Consider the following 20865-nt stretch of genomic DNA (forward strand, 5'->3'; position numbering starts at 1 on the left):
AATTGCTCTTCTCCATTTATACAGTGATAAATTATAACCAAATGCACTATATATTCTTAATGAAAAAGTGAATAGTTTGAAAAAGTGCAATTACTGCATACTGGAAAAAACTTTCTGAACTTCTGCTGAATGCTTGTACATTTGAAGGTTTACAATATTTAAACAAATACTTTTCTGGTGAATGGAATTCTTGTGACACGGAAAACAAAACAAATTTTAATCAAGGGGCATATACATACTGTATAGAATTTTCTTTTCCATATTTCCGAATTGATTTGAATACACAGGCCATAATGTTAAACTATGAACTAAACAGGAATCTCTTAGGATGACAAGATTAATGCTCTTTTAAAAAATGCTAATCATTAAAATGCAACTAAAGCTTACTTTTTGACAATAATAAATAATGTACTGTAGAATTCTACAGTACATACCAATACAACAAAATGGAAAATAATGCCTTTTTAAAAGCTTTTCAATTAAAAGGATTGCATTTTGCACTCAGATATATATTACATATTTGCTGAAAACCATTATAAATAAACAGATTATAGACTAAAACTACCTGTATATGAAAACACTAATTCTGAATTAAAGGATGTACCTGTAGTAATTCTAGTTTATCTCATTCAAGATAACATACGGTACTGAAGAATAACAGTGCTTTTACACAAATGAGCAGATGATGGCGCCAAAAAATAAGTTGAAAGTGGAGATGTGCTAAAAAAGTAATTAAATAAATAAAGCACATTTTTGCACTTTTCATAGGTTAATCTATGTTTTATACATACTAAAAAACACTTACATTTGAGGAAAAACAGCAGTCAAGTGCAACATGTCATTTTCAGGATCCTCCACTTCAAAGATCCTGAAACATAGATGAATGATATGTGGAATTATACTGTGTATAAAATGGCAAAAATAAACAATCAACAAGCTGCAGCAACACACATATCCTGCAAAATGACACCATCAAATGTGAAATTAACCAGTAGTTTAAGCATGAAGTGCAAGCAAATGAAATCCTGAAAGTGAATATTATGTTTAAAAGTGCTTACTTAATTAAATATTTACATTATACAAAAAAAAACACTCTTAAACATGACTGATAAACATTTCAAAGAAATATTATTTTGTTTCATTTATTTCAATAAATATGTTTATTAAAATATTGGAAGCATTTTCTCTACATTAGATACAGTACAATGAACAATTTAAACAAAATGCAAAGAAAAGCGTGCTGTCCCTAAAGGTGGGAATTTTGGAACCTGGTTCCTGCCAGGTGACACCTGTTATGTCATCTTTTGTAACCACACCCAGGGAGGTCTGTAAAAGGGTACTCCTGTGGACACTCTCCTGTACGTGGAGCGACCTTAGTCACTGCATGTCTGTTTTCATTTGAGTTCCTTTCTCTCTCTAGTCCACATTGCTTCTTTTTGTGAATCAATCCACCCAAGTACCAACTTACTGTATCCTGCCCATTTCACTATAATATAGAATAGTTTCAATACTGTATTTTTCTTAAACTTTATCATTTGGTGATTTACTGCCGTGATTATTAATCTTTTTTTCAGTTTATGTGTCTTTTCAGCTCTGATTCTGTCAGCTATCAGTACAGTACATAGCTTACATTTTGCATTAAGAATTGTAGGTTTGACACAAAAGAAAATAGACACATATTTCTTTAGTTTTACAGTATATGACCTATACAGAATATTGCAGAAATACTATGATAAAGACACAGGATTTTTTTATTTTTAAGAAATGTTTCTTTTCAACAGAGATACCAAACCGGAGTTGGCCAAATGCAACGTGTTTCACAAGGGATGTAAAATATTTGTATAGTTCAATGCATACATGTAAAAAAATCCATTAAATTCAGCAAATATTTCCAAGTACAGTTCCTCTCTGAAATAAAAACAATCCTCTTTGTGAAGAGAGACTAACGTCTTTAAAAGCACATCTGTGAAATAATTCACCCTTACCCGCATAGAATTCTATGGCTATCACCACTGCTAATGGTTTTACCTGGTACTGTTCATTCATGCAACTGACATTTTATATAGTTAGATTTGGCAGGCATTTATTCTGGGAAGCATCAGTAGCTGACTCTGGTATTTTATCAGTAGGGTTAAGGCTAGCCAGAAAATAATTTTGCAGCAATTACCATATGTTATGATTGTGGTTTTGGAACAAGGCTCTGACATCTGTGTTATATTGGCATCAAGGGCATGCTTAAGTAACTTCTTCTGCTTGCATTCCATATCTGTATTTACTATACAGGTGTTCTATATAATGTACTGCACTTGTGCTCTGTTGCATTTAGTACAAAATTCTACAGCATTGTTGCATAGAATATGATATGATATGTCTACATTTCAGAATATCACACTGAACTTGGATGCAAAAACTGAATGGCAAAACAGAACGGAAAACATCAAGCAAAGATGGATACACAGAAATATAGGTCACTGTAATGTCAGAAACAATTTAAAATGTACTGCAAAATATTTCCTTGGTATTTCTGTTAATAAATTATCTTTAACAAGACTTGGCTGAACATAAAAAATACTTGAAATAAAACTGCGGGGCATAAAAGGTTATCAGAAGTAGACGGTGGTTGTTTAACTGATGATAGTTTTGAACAATTAAGAGTTTAATTCTGCATTATCTCACTTTCTGTAGCCCATCAAACCTTTTAGTCTTCACTTGATTAGTTCACCCAGCTATATTACAGTGCATAAATTATGAAGAGCACTGGTTCAAATACATATCCCTGAGGTACTCCACTAATTACTTTACTTTATTACCCCAGTTTGAGATTTAACCCATTATCTATATTCTGTTTTCTATTCATTATCCAGTTTTCAATGCATTGCCATACAGTATCTACTGCGTGTCTGAAGTTTGAGAATAATCTTTTACTGGAACATTATTAAAAGCCTTCTGAAAATCTTAATATGCTTTGTGTGTATCTGTTATTGTAGTTGCTTGTTCAATAACTCACACACATAACTCAGTTAAGCAAGATCCAATTTGTCTAAATCCCTACTTTTACCTGAATCTTATGGCCTGCAGATGATCCTTTAGATTAGCTTTGTAATGATTATTTTCATAGCCTTATATGTAAAAGAGGTGAGACTTGTTAGTCTATATACTGTATACTGGGTTTGATTTTTTAATAATTTTTATGGATGGGCATTAGGTTTACAATTTTCCAGGCAATGGGTGTTGCTCCTGTCTTAAAAATCTGCTAGAAGAGTTTTGTTAACGGCCTCTGAATCACCTCTCTTCTCATAAAATAGGTAGAATATTATTAGGCTTTTGAGATTTGTTTATCTTAGGTGGTTTTTGTACCTCTAACACACCTATCTTCTAAGCAAATATTAAAAATAAAAGTGTGTCTACTTCCAAGCTTCATATTATATATCTCTTCCTTGGTAAACACCCGATAGAAGTACAGGTATTCATTAATACATTAGCCTTTTCACTTTCATCATCTAGAGAAGCTTCCCAGACACTGTACCCTTCATTGTTCTGTAACCGTTGCTTATTATTTTACTGTTATTACTGTTGTTATATTATAGTTTCGTAATATTCCTTTCTTTTTTACCTTGGCTTGCAGTTCTGTATGTTCTTCTTTAACTGGATCCTTTTCTTTTTATAATTTTAGTAAGTGCTTTCTTTCTCCTTATATCTTTAAATATTCAATTAAACCATTTGTGCTGCTGCTTTCTAGCCTTTGATTTACACCCTCTTGAGATTAAACTGTTCTGTGCATGAACTACAGTATAATTCTTCAAACTGTTGTCGGCCATTCTCTGCTTATTACAAATCTATCCTATTGTTTTCTACTTCTAATAAATTCTCTTTCTCTCAAAGCCCACTTTCTCAAACTTGTAAACATAAAGATATGCAAGAGGCAAGGTGGCACAATGGTTAGCATTTCTGCCTTGCTCCATAGGGGTCTTGGGTTCAGTTCTGGTCCCGTGGTGCTATACAGTAAATGTGGAGTTTGTATGTTCTCCTTGTTTTTATGTGGTGTTCCTCCTGGTGTTCTGGTTTCCTTCTATAGTCAAAAATCATACTGGAACAGCAGGTTAATTGGCTTCCAGGAAAAATGGCCTTAAGTATGAATGTGTATGTCTGTGTGTGTGCCCTGCGATGGACTGACATCCTGTCCAGTGTGTATCCTGCCTTGCAGCTGTTGCTTGCTGGGACAGGCTCTGGCTCCCCTGCACACCTGAACTGGAAAAAGCAGTTCGAACTGGATGGATGGATAAAGTTATGTTCTTTTACAATGCAGAACGAGAGTGTTGATGACCCATCAATTTATTTTTTATTCTGACTCGCTGTCCTCATTCCCTTATGTTTTTCTTTCTGTCACCACTTTATTTAGAATAAAGGGTACACAATGTAAACATCAAATAATGTCAGATTGGACTGTATGATGAGTAAACAACATTACACCATTACACAATTTAAAATAAATATTTTTTTTACTTTTGATTACTTTTTCCAGTGTGTTTTTTGTGAGCTTCTCTTGATGTACAAATTAATTAATCTAAATTCCAGTTATTTCGCTACACTCCACTTTAGCAATCCATCAGCATTTCTCAATTAGGCAGCTTCCACTGTATTATGCATTAAACCAATATCGTTGTCTGACCCACTCAGGTAATTTGCTACAGTAGCATTCTAACGGTTTATGGTTTGAACTTTGTGTGTAACCAAACAACTTCAAAGTTCACAGGTTTCAGCCCAGACACTTTCTAATTGACACTGCAGCTGCTGTCAATCAAGATGGAAACCAGAATCAAATCCAGTAAATGTGATAGATGACATCAGTTTCCACACCTGCTTCAGCTGGGCTCATTATAAATTATGATACATTTTGAAACCAAAATGGCAGCACCGAAATATCGAATAGACACAAAGACAAACACAAATTTAAAATCTCTTCAACCAATTAAAACCAAATCTTAGTATTTATGATCCTGGGAAAATACCTGAGTGCTTCTAGAACCTGTAAAATATATATTTCTTCTATACTAATAATATTTACATTATTTTAAAATTTCAGACTGCCTCCATTGAAAACTTGACAAAGTTATTATTCAGTATTTTCAAAACTTAATTTACAAATGGCTGCACTGAAATTGATCTAAATGTTGTGTGAACTTAACACTACTGCCAATGCTGAAATACCGTTCAGCCAACTAACTCCATAATCATAGGAACGATGCAATTTAATATGTACAAAGTCTTGAATCTTGATTACAGCACTCATACAGATAACTTAGTGTGACACTGATTACTATAAGCATAATTACTTCCATGTGTCTTTGTTGCACTGTGCGGCTACTATTAAATTGAAAATAGAAGTCCCTCAAAAAGGAGAAGACATACTTCTCCATTGGTCAGAATTTCTAAAACAGATATCTGCTTAAACACTTAAAAGGAAATACTTTTAGGTACAACATCATTTTGATTCTGTACTTTCTTTTTCTGGTTAATGCTTCTGTTACAGTATGTGCATGACTTTATCTGCAAAACAGACAATGAATCAGGGAAGCAGTAAGCTCCCTGCTATTCTGGTGTGATTAATACTACTTTAATTCTTGTGATATCTTTTTGCATCATCTTAATTTTTCCACTGTTACTGCGGTGCTGCCCATCTGAAGTTAATTTATTTTGTGTGGATGTGTTTTGCATCTACTGTAGGTTTAAAACTACTGAAGCTGATATTATGTCCTGTTCTGGCAACAGGGTCACTGTAGAGTTGTGGGCTTCCATTTCTTTTTGCTAGCTACTGTATCTACAGTAGTTCGGTTATTTATTCTTGTTTTGATTGCATTTATACTTTGGGTTTTAACATCAGGAGCTTTTTGTTACATTGTAATGATCACACCTAAAAGTTGTGTTTGTATTACCACATTATTCTGGGTTGACTAAATATACTGTATATTTTATTTCCATCTCTTTCCTAATGATCTTGTGTTACCTGTTACCCTTTCTCTCCTCCTTGACACCAGAGTTTTCTGCTACAAACAGTATGGTCTTCTCCTGTTGTTCTTTAAAAATCTTTAAATTACAATTTAAATTTACTACAGTTTATAACATTCTGGAAAGTACTCTGTTTAAATAGCTGTTAAGAATTGAGTGTTCAAATTTACAAGGTAAGAATGTTCTGATGAATCTCGTCTTAAGTTGGATTTCAAAATTAACATCAAATTCATTCTTCTTTCTTGTGCACTGAATAAAACAAAGACGAAGCAGCTGAGAAGAAGATATAAATCCTGAATGATGTTAATATTGATACAGAAAGTTGTTTCTGCAAAGAAACGGTAACACTGAGTTATACTGTACTTATCATTAGTCAAATTTGATTGACACATAGACACACACTCACACCAGGGCATTTTTCCAGAAGCTCATTAACCTACCGGTACATCTTCAGACTGTGGGAGGAATCCAGAGCACCTGGCGAAAATCCTCAAGAACAACGGGAGAACATACTCTACAGAGATACTGTCACGGATGTCGGAAGGGACGAACCGTGGAATGGCAGGAGAGCGGAAGAAGGCCCTATGCGAAGCGGTGGAACGGGGAGTTAGCCCGGGCTCAGCAGTGCAAAGAGTTCGGGAAATGCCGTAAAGAAACCTGTGCCCTCAGGCCGCGGACGGAGCGGCGCCCTGGTGCTAGGCGGGTCTCAGGACATCCGAACGTCAATGCTGAGCGAAGGTGAATGAGTGACCCGGAAATATATAGCCCCAGGGAGAGAGACACCGGAAGGACAGCAAAGCACAGAAAACTAGGGACAGGACAGAGTAGGAGCGCCCTCTGGCTGCAGAGGGCGTGACAGATACTGTAGCATCCCAGGTCTAAAATTGAACCCAGTTTGCCACTTGGCTCCGCATGTGTCTTCCATCTGCCTCTAAACAATTTCAAACTTTGCACAACATTTAGATGTATGCCTCTTTCTGACTGACTGACTGAGAAATAATGTTAAATGGTGCTAAACATTAATGGCTTTAAATATTTTACACTTTTTCATCTAGATACAAAATTCACACTCGTTTAAACAAAAAAACACTATCTTGTATTGACTATACTGTATTTTTGCTTTTCTATGTTTGCTACAGCACATTAGTATAATTAATCCACAAATTTAGTATACTACCACCCTTCATATATGATTACACTCTAGGACTGTAATTATGTGATCTGGTGCCAGGAATCACTTGTGTTAAACTCCCACATTTGAACTCCTTACTTCAGAATGAGTCCTCCTTAAAGCATGTATCTGGTGAGGTTTTGAGTAACAAGTATTTTTAGAGATTAAAAATAGTTCTGAAATTAACCCTTGTTCTTTATTTTTTATCAGTTAGAAAATGCATACTGTATAATCAATTTACATACTGTAGGATTTCTTAGGTTGAAAATACAACAAAATCTTACAGAAGGCTATACATTTAGTCACTCTGAGAAGTTAATTTAAAAACTTCACCAGTTTAAAACCAGCATTCTGGATACAAGCATCTCCATGATAAACATGCTGAATACTTTGTTGATTACTTGCGCTCCAAACAAAACAAACGGCTATGTTCTATTGAGGGATTCAAGGACAGTAATAATGGTGTACTTTCTGACTCTAAGGAGATTGGAAATTTCTAAGGCTTTTATTCACATGTAGAGCCTTCTGTAGCTGGTACAGACATAGCTTAGATCAGGAAATTTGTAAATGGAAATCTTCTTTCCATCTATAGGTTTAGACAGAATTCTACCTGAGTTTCTGTTCAAGAGAGGGATCAGTTCAGCCCTCTGATGCTGAACTCATTAATTGCAAAGTGGCCCTTTTCATACAAATCAAAATTAAGCTCCAATTTGACTTTCTTCTTAAATGGCAAAACTCATTATAATGCTCTAGCTAAAGGCTATTATTGCTCTTAAATTCAGATATAAAACTGTTTGCCTTTTGAAATTTCATAAGCTTTATTCCACTGATTTGGAAGAAATTCCCTTTACTGAAGGATTCTCAGCCTGCTCTCCCTAGCTTTCAAGACATATTCATACTCCTGTTGACATCTCAGATGACAACAGCCTGCACATGTATCAGGATCGGAGGGAGGCTTTACACATTTCCTGGGTTTTTTCAGGCTGGACAGATCTTGTAGGAGCAAAGGGCTGAGCATGTACAGTATATGAGAGTCTGCCCAGCCCTTTGCTCCAACAGGCTACCACAGGACACTGCTTTACCATCTCACCCAGTGTCTAAAATCAGTCCCATTCCATTTACTTCTGCAAGAGACACAAAACAGACAAGCTGAAAGAAGCTCCTGACTATTGCACTGTTAGAGACTGTACTTTCTCTTCACCCAAAAAAACCTAGCAAATCCATTCTAAACGTCTACACATCTACAGCCTAGATGTCACAGTCACCACTGAAGATAACCACCACTGCTCTCTGTCACAGATACAGTACATTCAAGGAATTGTGATACCTAATCACCAAACTTACCAGTTTTGTGTGATTCCTGAGTTACTATGAACTGTCAGGTATGATGTCTTCTGCAAAAAGGTCTAACTGCAGATTAAATCACCCATGGTTGCATTTGTGAACATTATAGAAAGGAGTACGGCTCGATCACATTTTCCTAGTGCAAAAACAATGACAATGCAAAGTAAAAAGCATCTTTAAAACCTAATTACAGTACAGTCGCTAACTTTTTCCATTTTGTGTATGGTGTTATAAATAAGTAAATGTTAAAAATAAGTGTTAAAAATAAATGAATACTAATGGGATTGTTGCATTGGAATGGGTGGATTGCAGCAGCAGCCAACCGGCTGCTAGAGGCCACCAAAGGCCTCAGATTACTGTAAATAGGCTCAGTGGATGGAAATTTGTTAATTATCAGATTTTTGGTAACAGGCTAGTATCCACATCTGAACATAAGGTTAACCAGTGGTGTGTTATAAAAAAAATGTTTGCACAGTGCTAGTGGTTGGATTGGTAAGAACCAGACTAAAAAACATCTATAGTTTAGTAGTAGGGAGAAGATGGCTTCTCTGAAACTCATTTTATATTTAAAACCTGAAAACAATTCAGAAATAAAGACTCCTGCATTTTTAACAGTCGCCATTTTTAGTTTTTATGCCCCACTGAAGGATGGTGTCTGTCACTGTAATCAAGTTCGAAAGGTTTCAACATATGGTTGCGAAACAAAATCAGAATTTGATGTGAACATTTTTATTTTAGAATTTTACAGGTTTCTTAACTGAATGCTTTAGGTTATGGATAACAGTGAAATACTGTAAGTACTCTACAAGGTTTAGACTGTTCTGCTGCTGACATCACATACCTGAAAATGATCCCTTATTAAATATGATGAAATTACACTAAATGTATTTTCTTTATTAGGAGTTTTTCTTACAGGGTGTAGAACACCACATTTCTTAAAAAGCCATTTTATTGCTATACAGATATTGTTTTATTATTGCATAGTCTGCATGTGCTAGTGGTAAATGTAATTCAGTTTCTTCAGCTCTCTGTTAAGATTCCAGTTTCATAAAAAAGGCAGGGTTCTTTAAAGCCATTTAATGTTTCAATCCAAAATTTTCAATATCCCCAAAAATTGAATCATACAATTTGTATCTTTATTTCTAAGCTACTTCTGTCTTCTATTTCAACAATGTTTTAAAAATTCAAACCTTTGTCTTTACCATTTTTTTTCAAAGCCACTATATTCAATTCTGACTCAAATATGACAGTTAATATAGTATTATCCAGTTCCTTTTGATTACTGTCTAAGCTTGTCAGCCTTGACACTACCCACAGAAGCACACAAGGGCTTGGACAATGTGCTAAGTTAAAAATCTGGAATAACTTTAACCCTTCATAGTGTTAAATGAAACGCACGTTTTCCAGGAAACATGGCCTTAGGAGTGTCAGCTTAGCTTCGCTTACTATTCCAAGAAATGTGAAAGGAGGCAGTCTGTCTGTTGCTTTAAGGATGAGTAAACAGCTTCTTGCTTTTCATTTGAAAAGCTAACAGGGTACCAGGCAATCATCTGCTGTGTATTCCAGTGTCAAATTACCTTTCCCCAGTTAAAAAATAGGCAGGAGGTCTGTCACATTATGTCAAAGTGTGATTCAGTCACACAGTACGAGGGCCCATCAAAGAATACAGGGAACTGTCACAGCAGCTAGCTCTTTGTTAGAATAATTTTCTACATGACCCTTTTTTTTATTTGCTTATTGCCACTTTAGCTGAAGAGTGACAATGTTGCACACCACTCTGCAATTTCTCTCAACAGCAGAGAGCTTTTGTAAGGTAGTTTAGGAGAAAACAAAACATAGGAGACTTGTTATTAATAATTATCAGTCAAGACAAAACACTTGTTTACACTTTAATGTCATTAGAGGCTGCAGTGCCGACTTATTTTTTGTTGTTTTTTTTTGGACAAATGTATATAGATGTTTTTGTTTGACGGTGTGTTAACGTAAATTTCTTGTCCATAAAACATAACAAAAATACAATGTATAAAATAGTTTAAATCTAGTGTGATCGGTTTTCAAGGAGGAGGTGCTATAGGATAATTTTGTAACTAGTAAAAACATCACACAAAATTACACTGAAACTGTTGTGAAACAAAGGGAAAAGTAGAATTACACACTGCCTGGTTACCATTCCAAGCTCTACTGTATGTGCTGAGAGTATTGAGCTTCAGTCAGAGAGTAAGAATTAGGTTTAAAGTGGGATGTAATAAAATATCTCTCGTATTTAATTTTTTTTTCTAATAACACTAAATTTGTGTCATCTTTCTTCACACATAATCCTTGCTTATGTTCAATCAAAGATTTTTTAACAGACCTTACATAAGTAAGGTTACCAAATGGGAGGAGGACACTTATCGATAAGCATATTAGCTAAGGTTAAAAGACCTAATGAAAACATTTCTTAATCGTTCACAGATCTACAAGGTTATGAGAAGCAGTTTCACTATTTCATGCCACAAAAATAGATTCAGGGCTTTGGAAGAAAATTTACCATTTCTTTTAGCCACGGTTTGGAAAACAATTCTTCATAATTTGTTAGAAAGGCATGAAAAGTTGGAAAATAAATTGTTAAGCTCTATTAATTAAAGCCAATGGCATGCAAGGCTGTCATCACAACCATATATATTTTAACACTCAAGATAATATGCATATACTGTATAATCATAATGTAAGCAGGACCATATATACAGTATGCATGACATTTTTTGCCTCAATGTGCAGTATGACATTTGTGTGAGAAGAAGGAAGCAGTGGTTCAGCCATGGAAAGCACTTCAACTTTAATTTAATAGCTTGATAAAAATTACACACAAAAAACATACCGTATTAGGAAACATCTGCAGTAATTATTAAATGCATTATCACACCTTCTGTGACCCACAGAGTATGAATTTGGTAATTAATAAACAATTACATGTAATAAAATGTAAGAAATGGATTTCAAATTTACCTCCGGCCCTCACTGGGGTTGTGGGTTTGAATTTGATCCTTTCTTCCCAGCCACAAGCTTTGTTGCCTTCGTCTGATGGGGCAGGAAAGGATTTGCTTCAGGTCTATGAGTGACTTGGAAGGGAGAGATGCTGTATCTCAAATCTCAGAAGGTTGATGCCAAAGACCAAAAAGCCCTTGAAGCAATCATTTGAGGTCTCCTGAATGCACACCATATTTTCTGGATTTTCATTAAAGTCAGTGAAATACCACATACAGCACATACACTGTAATCACTGAAATTCATTAGATGTCAGATACAGAAGCAAATGAACACTACCAAATGCTTTCCACGGCCTACTTATAAGTATAAGTGGTATATATGATACTGTATATAAGCGATTATATACGATATACAGTATATTGTATGTATATATATGTCAGTTGATAAGAAAGGACTAAGCATCTAGGCAATACAATTTGAACTACAGTATTATCTTATTTAAATAGTAAAATTATTTTACTGAATATTTACAATTTTTTACTCTTCTGTGAGTAAAAAAAATAACAGACTGCAGTGATGTCCCATATAGAAGTGATAGGATACCAGTATATTTTACCATCTGCTGAAATCCTATGATAAATAGCAACAAAGGAAAATAAACCACATAAAGGGGTGAAGGAGCTCTGATGCTTAGAAAAGTTCTCCAATCTGATTTACACATGCATATTTTATTTGTGTGTGCATTCGGTAATATAAGAGTATTAGTTGCTGTTGTACTAGATTGCTCGCTTTGACATTTTCCCATTGTGCACAGTAGTTAGGCAATAATTAAATATCAGGTGCATAAGCTGCTCTTTAATTTGACATGTGTGCTTGAGGCAATAAACACACGCAGTGCAGTGGGGAAGCGTAATTGCCAAGGAATAAAATATCATATCAAGTGAGAGCGGATCATTGTATCAGGTACCATGTGACAGCTCATTTGATCATTATGCCCAGTCTAAAGAGGTTGGCTAATTAGTTTCCATTAAAACTCACCCTTTAATCAGGAGTCATTCTTGCATAAAGAATGTCACTAGCTCCAGCTGAATGAACAATACTTTAACTATTTCATTTTGCTGTGCACTTGACAAGATACAGTATGAAGCACCATAAAGTCTACAATATGGTGTTGCACATTCTCATTATATGCTTCAGCAGTTAACCCCATCACCTTTTTGCAAACCATAACAGGGCAAGTATAAATGTTTTTGAATGATTTAGTCTGCTCCAAGAACTGCAATGCTAAAGAACTATTCGGCATATCAGAAAGGCAAACTCCATCTTTACTTGTACAGCATTAGATATGTGTTATACGTGTCAGACAGTAGATCATCAGTAATAATTGCTCAGCCAATCTTATAGGGTTTTTTTATTTATATGAGCACATGTGCTGTAAAATACCTTCCACAGCTCTATGAATGCAGACAAAAGACAAAACAAGATGTCAATAAATATATTTCAGAATCTTAAAGGAAGTTTACTTTTAAAATTGAAGTTTGTGTTATAAGTACAAAATATATATGGAATGACTTGTTAAATTAGTTTTAGAACTAAATACTGTACATACAAGACAAATAGGTCCAAAAGCACCATATCAACCTAAGAATTAGTCATTCACAACTGCAAGCCACGCTTTCTAAAATGACTTTAAGAAAAGAATAATCTTGGGAAGCATATTAAAGATAAATGTTAGCAGGCAAAAATATTAATGTAATACTGTTCTCAAACTACTAGTTCTACAGGTGCTTTCAAGAGGTGAGCCCTCAGCTGTACGTTTCATTTGAAAAAACACCTCTATACAGCTCACTTCCATTTGAAACCTTTTGCTGATCATTCTTTTATGTGCCATTTCAAAATGCAAAATATTCACAGAACAACATGCCCATTGAGATAGGAAATGGCAATCATCTCTTCATTTTGAGTAGATACGTGGAAAAATAGCCTTTTGAGAAATCAGCAACATACAAAACAGAGAAGAATGAAACTGATTCCAAACTTTGTTCTACTGTACCTATCATAACTGCTTACTGCAAGACGGCAAAGAGATGAAATTATTAACTGGGGTCGCAGAAGGGTCTCTGGCTTAAGACCAATGTCATTTTCAATCCATCATTTATGAACACAGATGAGCCACAGCTCCTCTAAACAAGGCAGAGTCAATTGATAAGGTAGTTAGGGAAGTGAAGCAGAAGCAGAACTATTCTACAAGGGATGAAAATGTAGCTCTTTCAGCACTTGTCAGATGTTATTTAACAATATCCTATAGAGCCCATTTCTGTTGGCTGAAACCAACTGGAAACCAATTTTAAAAATAACTTGCGTTATGGAAGGCAGTAGAGACTACAGTGAGCAGTTTGTTTTTTATTTTTGCAGGAATTAAATTCCTGAAGTACTTGCTACATACAGTAGGTTATTAAAAATGGCCTCCTGTAGCACCCAAAGTATTAGAATGCTTTGTGCTGAACCTCAAATGAAAATTAATTAAATAAATCACTGTGCTATGAAACATTTGCAATGGAAAGACATACAGCATGTACAGTATGAAATAAATTATTATGGTAGGCATTAACAGTATTTTATACAGACATGTTCATATATTGCATTATCCAAGACACTCTCCCTTTTTGAGGTGAATGAACAGCCCACACAGCACGTTACTGAATCCCTGCTGGTTTTTCAATTATTAAAGAAACAGATTTTCCAATTGTTTTGTGTCACAACAGAAACAATGATGAAATAAAATAAAAACAATGATCACCCATGCGATTTTACAGCTTAGATTAAAAAAAAAACATGCAGGGTCTTCAGATGTTTTTTATTTCTAGATTTTAACTCTCTTTGCTCTGTGTACACTACCTCTTAGTAGCTAAACTGTCACTCTCAGCCAAGAATGGGTGTTTGAAGGAAATATTTTGTTTTTCTTTCTTTACTCCATTTTAAAAGCTTTTCAAGCAAGGATGCTACTTTTAATGTGCATTTTCCTGTGCTCTTCAGCATGTTACACAGGCAAAATTCCACAAAAAATATCCCCTTTTCATTGATCCATTGAGCAGTATACTGCATTATCTACAGTACACCCTCACTGGACACGCAGTTCTCATAGGGGGTGAGAGAGCAGTTCAATGTCCATGTACATCCATTCAGTCCCTTTCCTCTTTCAAAAACTGGTGACAGGTGCCTTGTGACAATTGCAGAGGTTATACATGGAGGCAATGAATCCCTGAGAGTCAAGCTGAAGCACAAATTATTTAAGTGAAAACTAAATGAAACCCTGTAGTTAAAAGGTTAGTGAAGTCTCTCACTGTACAGTATGTCTATTCTTCAGGTGGTATCCTACAACTTAGGCCTTTCTGTCAAGCATTATCAACAATGCAAGTGCCTCTCATTTTAAAATGAAAACATACCAAATACAGGTATATTAATGCATCAGATATGAACACACTATCACTAAGAACAGGTTAGTTTTTTTTTTTTGCTTAAAGTTTCCTTAAAACTGACTTTAATTCTCAAATTATATTAATTTATCCCTTATTAGTAAGATTATCTGATAAAGTGGGATTGATAGGGATTTTCACTATGAAATCCAATCCATCAAAGTCAAATTATATTAATATGCTGGAAAGCATTATGAGCATTAACAATAGTTGATGCAGCATATAGAAATATTTTACAAATTTAGGATTAGGGGTCAAAATATTCACTTTTCCTCAAACAAACCACATTTTCAACTGTGCTTCTAAATTATATTTCACATACATTATAAGACATTACAATTAAAGTTAATAATTTACTTAAAATAAGTACAAATATAATACAGTACAAATACTCGCAATACTGCACCTTATATTATTTTATTTAATTATTTAAATTATTTTTATAGGTGTTTGTGTCAAAACAAGCTTTACAACAAATGCTTTTCTTTCATTGCAGCCCTCGTCTGAAAAGGAAATGTATAAATTAAGACTGTCTAAAGAATGCCATTAATAATGAAACATTGTGCTATTTTATAAATCCTCTTTCCTCCTTATAAATAAATGATCGTTTGTTTTTCAGCATCATTGCACAAAGGATTCAGGCATATTTTCACATATTTTAATTATTTTAAATAAATGTGCCATAAATGTAACAAGTCTGTTTTCATTTACAAATGACACAAAACATTTATCAGAAAAGGGGAAAGTGTAAAATCCACACCTAACGAAGCTGGTGTTGATGCAAGGGGTGGTCAATGACCAGTAAATAATTAGTGAAATGGCAAAATGACTGTGATGAAAAATCTGTTTAATCTGCGGCTCTAGATTCAAAAGTCTGTTGAGTGGTTTAGGAGGTTCAGTAAAACATGACTTTTTAATGTGTAAACAACATTTTGCAGGGGCACATCTGTCACATCATAACTAGAGTCAACTTCAGCTTTGGCAGAATAAATTGGGTGAGGCTTCTTTCTACTGTATGGTATCTACAGTAGAATAGCCATATTTAGTGACCTTTGTTACTGTCACAGAGAGAAAATAAACATAAAATATTTCGATAAATATTTCAGGTTTCTATTTAAGTATGCAAAAATGTGTTCTTTAATCATCATTGTAGTTTTCGGCAAATGTACAGTCCTGTGCTAATTACATGCCAAAACCCAATATTAGAATTTATTAACTTTATTAAGTCATCAAGGACTCATGGACATTAAGTATCAAGGACTGCAACTGCCATATACCTACTGAGTCCAGAAAAGGAGAGGATACTGTCAGCCCAAAGAATATCTACAGATATAGTAGTATGTTATCCATGAACTATCTATGAACACCTTAATTAACACTTTTCATGATCAATAGGTGTTTAAAAGCCTCAAACAGGTAAAACTGTCATATTGTAATTTCAGATGATACAGACAAACTAATCTTGTGATGATGTAAAGAGTCTGTTATTATTAGACGATGGCCTGGCCACTTGGACAATGAAGTTGGAAGACTCAAAAGAGCATCCCAAGCAAGCTCCAAACATGCACTCTTGGAACTGTCAAGATTGCAAAAACCTTTTAATAATTGAACAGGCATATGATGATCAATAGTTCTGATAGATCCCATACTGTTGCTACAGGAACCATAGTGATATCTCGCATGAGTCTGTTTTATTCAATAAGTAGCCATAAAGATGAGGCAGGGGAGGAGCAAGTGAGTGTCCATCTTCCCTGCAGAATGAAAACACATTATAGCATGAATAATGGAGCACTGTACATACAGTAACAGACTTCCCTGAACTTGCTTGGTTTGAGGGATGATGCCTGGCCATATGAATGAACCCCTAAAATGATCAAAGAAGGCTCCCAGAACACACACATGCTGTAATTTTAAAATTTCAAAAGAACTTCACAAATTACATTGAGTGTTAGTATCTAAAACACCTCAAGGATAATATCATTCAGTTGTTGAGAAACCAGGGTTAAAATAACAAATGTGTACTATATACTGTACAATTCAATTAAACAAACTCGGACATCATTAGCAGAGGCTGAAAATGTCTGTAAGGTACTCTAATATATACAGTATGTACTGTATTCTGTTTTCACCGGTGAATACTAGCTACTGTACAGTATGTCACACTGATGATTTCTAATAAGGGGGAAACAGCATGGTGGATTTTTAACTGATCGGTGCAATGCTGGATCATTTAAAACACATAAAAATATACGTTTAACAACAGTTTTAAATAACTGTTAAACAGTCATTTGAAAAATATAACTACATTATAAGCTTTTGTTTAAACGCTTACTGGACTATAACTACATTAAACTTCAAGGGTTTTATGAGTCCAAGTTTCTTTTTATAAGAAAAGTTTTTTGAAAAACGAAACAAAACAGTGGGTGTATACAATAAATGCAGACAATGCTTTGCACTTTTTTTATGCTATCCAAAATGCCATCTAATCACAGCAACATACAGTACTGTATGTATACACAACCTCTTACCTTTTAGACTATACACATTTTATAAACAGAAATGGAAAACTGAAGGTAGTAAAATATTTAAAGAAAGAATTTAAGAGGAAAGGTAGAAGAAATGGTAACATTTTTATAGAGGGCTGGTAGACAGGTAAAGGCAAGTGAATAAACAGTATTGTCTACAGCCTGTGCATTCATGGGTGCCTTTGAAATGTTCCAGCTTAACTGCCTGTGATAATTAGAGTGCAATGACCTTCTCATTAGAGCCAGGAGGCTGATGATTATTTTTCCCTTTTTTCTTAATGGATGCAAGCTACAGAGACAATCTTGGAATATCAAAGCAATTCTCTAAGATATTTATTAGAGTCAAAATTACAAAAACACATAGCAAACCTTTGAATTACAAGTGCTAATGTATGCAGAGCCAAATGAATAGCTCATCTTTTTTCTCTCTCTTGTATCTTAAATTTTTCATTACAAATTTCCAGGGCTTCAAAGTACCATCTCACAGTCAGCCCCTTTCTTCTCTCTTGCATGACAAAGAACTGTCAAAAATTGTTCCTGTGTTTGTTAGTATTTTTCTTCCTTTTTTTCTCTTACATCTAAATGTCAAATAACTTAGTTTAAATAAAGCACAGCGCTCTTCATCTGGCGCTGCTCAACGAAAAAATACCACAGAAGGCGTCTAAAAAGACCCTAATTAATGTTGCTCATTGATTTTGTTTTAGTGTGATGTATTCAATGAAAAAAATATGAATCTAGAAGGCACTCTCATTAAAATCATTAGCAGCTTGATGTTAGCTGAAAACATCTCATTCTTTGGTGCACTCTAGCGCTTAAAAGCACATTCACAGGTTCTTATTTCACATCACAGAAAAGACTAAGCTAAGGGGGGAAATAAAGCACTGTGCTCCTAAGCTGCTGTTGGATAGCGATGAGCATAATGCCTCCATGTCTTAACCAGGCTCGTTACAGGGCTTGACAAGTCAAAAAATGCTATTGTCTTGCTAAATCAGTGGCGCATGCCAGGACACAAGAATTCAGATTTGTACTGTATGTAGTCCAACCTTAATAACTTTAACCCATTTCATTCTGCCTGGCAATATGTGGATTCATGAATAGAAGGAATATAAGATTTTTCAAGAATTCTTGGTGCCAAAATGGTGATCATAACCCCAAGAAAATAGAGAAGAAAGATGTCAATGGATTCAACCTGACTGACACAGTTCTTTTCGACAGCTCTACGTCTTTGCCAGCTCACTGTGTCACCAGTCACAGAAAAGGTCTTTAGTAAATCTCTTGGGTTTTTTTTTTCTAGACTGTTCAAATAATGGTCTTTCCATTAGGACGGCTTCATCATGTCTCGTGTACATCTTGTGAAAATGAAAAATGAAAACAAAATGTACCTGGGAAAAGGGTACCAACCTAATGCTCCCCCTGGATAGGTCAGAGGTTTATTTCCCAGTTACTACTGCAGTGAAGTGATGATTTCTGTAGTGGGCATAGCAAAAATGTCATATGAAAATTATACTGAGAAAATGCAACAGATGAGCACTGGACTCAATAGTGTTTGTATGTTTTCAAATAGTGTGTAGATATTTTCATAAATATTTCTAAAAGGTACCCCTAATCCCGGCTCCAGAATATTAAATTGTTACAAAAAACTGACAGAAAATGTCTAACAGCAACTGAACGTCTGAAATTCTGCAGCTCAAAAGATTTTTTACAGAGCCTCTAACACCCAGTGACAATAACAGCCATTACTGCTATTGCCCCCCTTGAGCTTTTAAAGACCTAGTTAGTGCTGCATATTTGCAGCGTTGAGTAACCTTATTGTAAATTGAATTTTTCATGCCTATTTATTTTATTTAAACCATGCTGCTTAAATGAATCTCCACTTTACATGTGCAAGTCCATTATGAAACACATGCACAATAAATTTACTATTGCGTCTCACATTGTTTTAAAATGGATAGAGTGATAAAGATGCCCAGTTCATTTTTTTTGTTGGTGTCAAGTCTCCAAATAAATTCTCTTTACTTTTGCAAAGCATGTTACCTATTTAGTCATACATTAAATTAGGTTATCATTTATCTACAAAATCCATTATTTTGAATATGGTATATACAGTATATACGAATACCATATTTCTATATATGGTATATAAATCCTTACTTTTAATCTGTAGTTCCGAACACTGGAAAAAATCAATGTGCGATGAAGGACCACACTAAGTCCTACGAATTAAAATAATATAAAAGTTATAGCATAAATGCATAAAGAACCACAACACCAAACAAAACATATCAACAGACACAAACACAATACAATCTAGAAGTCTGACCTTGTGTATCATGCAGAGCCTGGAGCAAACATTCATTACTAAGGCTCACATTTACACAATGGTATGGAATTGTGGAACTATTATTATAACATCATATAATATACAGCATATGATGTAATATAATACACACACTTTAACGGTCACAATGTTTCAATGAGCCAAGCAATAATCAATAACATTGTCCACTGTACTGTTTTTGAAGATCAAGTTATAAAATAAAACACAACTGATGAGTACATCAGGAAATGGCTTGGAATACTCTTTCTTTTTAAAAGGAGGTGATGACTGCATCATTAATTCACATTTTCTCCTGTAGAAACACCCCCTGAATAAAAACTGGCACAACCACCAAAATAATTACTCATCATTAAAGCTTTTAAATGTAGTCCTTATTTAAAAGACCAATTAACAGAGAACAGTCTCTTACCTGTTTGACAGCCAATTAAAGAATTAACCTTCCGTTTATATATTAGCATTAAGTATTTGCTAGTAATGGGAGGCGTACATAAACCCAGTTGTGTTTTAATTGCAAATACACAAAAAATATACTAATATGGAAATTAAAGCTTCCTGGTCAGTGATGTAGATTAAAAATTAGAGGAGGTTAAAATACAGGGCATGATTGCTTCACTGTAATCAATGGAAGTCCCTAATTAATTGCTGAAGGGAGGAAAATATTGTTTGAACCCCATAGTTACTCTAAACCCCTGAGAAAAGCACCCAGGCATTTTATTTTGGCCTTTCTTAATCAAAGCCCTAGAAATAAACTTTACTGCCATTTAGATATAAAAACACAACATATAACAAGTGCCTCAGTGCTGAAACCCAATTTATATAGTCTATGCCATTAAATTCTCCTTAACAGCCATAAGCTTTCTAACTACTGCACCTGCACAGCTAACTCCTATATGAAGTGCTGTATAAATTAATCACACACAGTCTTATGCGGTTTGATGCAATTTGTAATCCACATTAATGAGGGGTGACAGCTGTAACTAAAAGGCAGAATGATCACTTAAAATTTAAATAAAAATCATAGCGCAATAACAAAAG

General features: G+C 34.7%; 1 long non-coding RNA gene across 1 annotated transcript in view; it reads right to left on the minus strand.

Annotated features, from left to right (window-relative positions):
* Positions 1-805: 805 nt before the first annotated feature.
* LOC107075812 (uncharacterized) overlaps positions 806-20865 on the minus strand; it is a 157102-nt gene continuing 137042 nt past the window's right edge. Inside the window, exon 3 of the long non-coding RNA XR_011182952.1 lies at positions 806-868. This is a non-coding gene — a long non-coding RNA (uncharacterized lncRNA). The remainder of the gene's footprint in view (positions 869-20865) is intronic.

This window comes from Lepisosteus oculatus, chromosome 21, assembly GCF_040954835.1.
Source record: "Lepisosteus oculatus isolate fLepOcu1 chromosome 21, fLepOcu1.hap2, whole genome shotgun sequence".
Classification (NCBI taxonomy): domain Eukaryota; kingdom Metazoa; phylum Chordata; class Actinopteri; order Semionotiformes; family Lepisosteidae; genus Lepisosteus; species Lepisosteus oculatus.